Genomic DNA, 5,000 nt, shown 5'->3' with positions numbered 1-5,000 from the left:
ATGAGTCTTAAATAATGATATTAAAATAAATAAATTGATAATGGAATTTGAAAACAAATGTGTCAAAGTTCAAATACATTAAATATCTCCGAAGAAAAAACTGTGCATGCATTAACTAAAATAAATTTTTATTCGAAATTAAGAGAGAAAAATACAGGAGGACGGAAGTAAGACAGACAGACAGACAAACAGACAGAAAGAAAGAGAGAGAGAGAGAGAGAGAGAGAGAGAGAGAGAGAGAGAGAGAGAGAGAGAGAGAGAGAGAGAGAGAGAGAGAGAGAGAAAGAGAGAGAGAGAGAGAGAGAAAGACTAGAAGAGTATGTTTTGCTAAGAAGATAATCCATTATTCGTAGAGACAAGGCCGAGGGAATAAATTAAGCGTTAAGACGCGTTAATCGCGTAGGCGGTTTATACGCTCGCATTTATGTCGTTAAAATCTCGAGTGGAATCTCGCGAAGGTACTTATCGTTGCCGTTCATCGTCCTTCTATCTACTTTCAAATGTATACGGTTACAAGAAGGCTCTCCCGCCCCTCCCCACCAGCCGTCTGGGGTAATTTCCATTTTCTATAATCTTTTAAAAAGTGATTTTAATTTCTTCTTTTCTTTCTTTTCCCTTTTTATGTTTCTTTTTCGTTTCATTATTTTTTTTTTTTTTTTTTTTTATTTCTTTTCCCTCTTTATTTATTTTTTTTTTTCCCCGAACGATCGGTCCCCGTCCGTTCGCATGTCTATTTGTCGCTTATTCTTCTAATTTATTTTTATCCGATTATATTTCCAATGCAAAAATTCCCTCTCTCATCCATTTTCTTCAAACGGCGAACACGAATTCAATTATTTACATGAACGCTTTAAGGTTAGTAAATACGTTAAACGGTATTAGTAAATAATCCATCCCAGCTATATTCACAGAATCGACAAAAAAAAAAAAAAAAGCTTTATATAGTTGTTAACTGGTCTCTATTCATTTCATCTTTGTTTATTTATCTATCCTAGTATTTTTCTTTTTCTCTTCTTTTTTCCTAGACGCGTCTGATTTCTCTATCTTTACTTTTTTATCTTTTTCATTTCTTTATTTATTTATTATTATTATTATTATTATTATTATCGTTATTGTTGTATATATATATATACTTGTTATTAGTATTATTATCATTATCATCATTATTATTATTATTCCTCCGCGGCTATTATCGACGCGAACGTTACGATGTCTATCGATATCTCTCTCTATTTTTTTCTTCCTATCTCTCTCCCTCCCTCTCTCTCCCTTTCTGTCTCTATTTCTGTCTTTCTCCTTGCAATAATATTTGCTTGAATCTGCGAGAGAATCTGTTTTCGAAACTGCAGATTTTGTATTAATTCTATATAGGTATGTAATCATGTCAAATATCGAATTAATTAAATATAGTACGGCTCACTTCTGTTTACCTATCTATGATAAATTCTTTTTTTTTCTTTTTTTTTTTAGTTTCACGTCGTACGTTTTAAAATGAAATACCATTCATCCAGACCATAAAACGATATCATCATGTTTATTTAGCTTTATTCAATATATCAAAATGATCGTTGATCTCTAAAAAAAAAAAAAAAAAAAAGTACATATATGTGCGTGTGTGTGTGTGTGTGTACATATATATACATATGAATGAATACTTGAAAAAAAGTGTGTGTATATATATATATGTATATTTACATTCTTTCTTGTTTGACTTTTTTTTTTATACACATGTATAGAAAGGAAATTCACAAAGCTTGGTATTTTCATTGATATAAATATATATATATATATATACCTATTACCTAATATGGGTATCAAGAGGTAAAACCATTTTAAAAGTGATCCATCAATAACTACAGGTTTCACGAAAGACGATCAACCGATAAATACATCGAATCCTATTTCGAAATTCAAGTTCCAAGTTAAGTTCTGGAACCGTGTTAGCAGCGATTAGATAAGACGAACGAGTATTATCGATTCCGCTCGCAAAGCGTTCGAGAAGCAACGAAGTTGAAATTCTCAATTATGTTGCAAGATATGGTGCTACGATGCAATTGCGATGCGATTGCGATGCGATTGCGATGCAATGTGATGCGATGCGATGCGATGCGATGCGATGCGATGCGATGCGATGCGATGAGATGTGATTCGTTCATTCGTAACTAAGTAAGTGAGTGAGTGAGTGAGTAAGTAAATGAATGAGTACATTCGTTGTATCATTTTATCTCTTCTTCGAACGTAATTCAAACAATACTCGATGAGATTCGCTCAATGAAGAAGAGTTTTATGGGAGAGAACACTCGACGTTCCTAACATTTTTTTTTCAAACGATTTAATACGAATAAAGATCTTTATTACCAATGAGAGAATATCGCTATTGAGTATGTTAATCCGATAATCTCATTGATATGCATAATCCACCGGTATAAACATCAACTAAACGTATATATGTAAAGTCACGTAATAAAACCAAGGGATTTAGTTATCTTTAGATTTTAAGAAACGATTTTATTATATTTTCATAAGAAAATTTCGAAATTCTTTCCTTTTGATTATCCTAAGCGTTTATATTTATTTTCTTTATCAAATCTGCATACGATACATGTTCGTTAACATTTTAAACGTGCATAAACACGTATATATTTCGTATATATTTCCATCAATGCAAATAATAGATAATGCTCATATAAAATAGATTTTATTCTTTTATGCAAGTGAGTTTAACATAAAGAAAAAGAAAAAAAAAAAGATAGAGAGAGAGAGAGAGAGAGAGAGAAAGGAAAAGATAGAAAGATAGACAGAGAGAAGAAGAAGAGAAAAAAAACAAAAAGAAAAGAAAACAAAGTTATAGTAATAAAATATTTTGCTAAATCTGAGATGTAAACCGTGCAGCAGATTTCTCTCATCCCACTTCTTCTTCTTCTTCTTCTTCTTCTTCTCTCATCTTAAGATTTCTTTTCACTGCTGATCTTCTTCGTCCTTTTTCCTCTGCAACGTCGCCGAGTCTCTCACTCTTAATTCAGCGACCTACGCAGCGCCGATGTCGACGACGTCTTCGTCTTCCCTCCTTCACCTCCAACATCTCCTCCTCTTCCTCCTGTTCCTCCTCGTCTTCGTCTTCCCTCCTTCACCTCCTCTATCATCTCCTCATCTTCCTCCTACTCCTCCTCGGCTTCGTCTCTTCCTTCCTTCACCTCCTCCATCACCTCCTCTTCCTCCCGCTCCTCCGTTCATCGTCGTCTTCCATTTCTTCTCCCTTCTCCTCTTCTTCGTCCTCCTCCTTTTGCTTTCTTGTCTTCGTCGTCGTCGTCGTCGTCGTCGTCGTTGTCTTCGTCGTCGTCGTCGTCGTCGTCGTCGTCGTCGTCGTCGTCGTCGTCGAGTCAGCCGAAAGTATTTGGAGCGTTCTCGTCTCTCCTCGAGTTCGACCCTCGGATTCCAAACGGGCTCCTATCTTCGACACTTCGCGCGGAGACAAAATGTCAAAGACGATTCATTCCTTCGTCCGTCTTCTCCTCGTCTCGATTGGCTCGGAAAAAAAATATTCGTGACACGATTCGATTAACTCTCGATGAAACCTTTCTATCTTTTTCTCTCTCTCTCTCTCCCTCTCTCTCTCTCTCTCCCTCTCTCTCTCTCTCTCTCTCTCTCACTGTCTGTCTGTCTGTTTGTCTCTCTGTCTCTCTCCCATTCTCTTTTGTCTTTTAAAAAAGATCCGTTTTATCTTGTTGATATGAATGTTGTTACGAAGTTTCTGACTTATCGGTTAATAAAATAAACGAATAATACTTCATTATATATACGTATATAAAACTGATCGGACGTTACTTTTTATACTGATTGAATTTGATATAGATGTTCTATATATGAATATATATGAATATGTATGTATATGTATGTATATATATATATATATGTATGTATATCTTTTACAAATATATGACCGATGAACAAAGCAAGAAAAAACAATAAGGAAAAAAAAAAAAAAAAAAAAAAAAGAAAAGAAATTGTTTTGAAAATCATCTCAGGAAAACAAAGCAATGACGTATGGACACATACGAGTCGAAGATACAACGGTCAGTCTCGTTTTTAAGGAAAGATAAGATACGAAAAAAAATGAAAACGATCGTGTCGTGGCTTAACGTTAAAAAAAAAAAAAAAAGAAAAAAACAAAAAAAAAAAAAAAGAAAAAAGGAAAATAAAACATAAAGGAAAAAAAAAACAGGAAAAAATTGGTTGAAAAAAAGCGTATCTTTTTACGATAACATTGATTAAGTACCACTTCGTCTTTCCCTCCCTCCCACCCTCTCCCTCTCTCTCCTCTCTCTCTCTCTCTTTCTCCCATTATTTTCAATCGAAAGTGAATCGGTGTAAAACGCTGACATAACAATTAGCAGCTCCGATTCTCTCTCTCTTTCTCTCTTTCTCTTTCTCACCGTCAAGATCAATAAACAAGGCGTCGATCTTCTGTGAGTCATACCCCTCGCCTCCCTTTGCCGATCATCGCGTCGCTTCGACCACCAACGTCAGCGTCATATGGTGCTCTCGCTGGCATAGCCTTCGAAACCCTTCTTCCTTCCCTCTCCCTTTCCCTCCCTTTAACCCTCCCTTTAACCCTCCCTTCCTCTCTCTCTCTCTCTCTCTCTCTCTCTCTCTCTCTCTCTCTCTCTCTCTCTCTCCTCTTTCTCTTTCTCTTATACACGTTGGTCTCGCTCGCTCAAAGGCACATCCCCCCGTGAGAAAAATTGTCTGCTCCCTTAGCTCCTGGACGAACGCGACACACCTGACATTTTGTCGCTCGAAATTCACTGTAATCTATTGCATTATTTCTCTTAACAATATTATTTCTCAATTATTATTTCTCAATTATTATTATTATTATTATTATTATTATTATTATTATTATTATTATTATTATTATTATTATTATTATTATTATTGTCTTTATGTCGTTGTTTCCACCTCAGTTTGTTTATTTTATTATTCTATTGTTTTATTTAATT

The 5,000-nt window shown here is 34.9% G+C and overlaps 1 protein-coding gene across 9 annotated transcripts in view; it reads right to left on the bottom strand.

Annotated features, from left to right (window-relative positions):
* lilli (AF4/FMR2 family member lilliputian) overlaps positions 1-5,000 on the bottom strand; it is a 167,006-nt gene that overhangs the window by 119,612 nt on the left and 42,394 nt on the right. The window lies entirely within an intron of this gene.

The sequence above is a fragment of the Vespa mandarinia genome, chromosome 5 (genome assembly GCF_050613455.1).
Source record: "Vespa mandarinia isolate Hongniang chromosome 5, ASM5061345v1, whole genome shotgun sequence".
Taxonomy (NCBI): Eukaryota; Metazoa; Arthropoda; class Insecta; order Hymenoptera; family Vespidae; genus Vespa; species Vespa mandarinia.
Note: the sequence above shows the minus strand (reverse complement) of the source record. Positions and strands in the feature narration are given on the sequence as shown.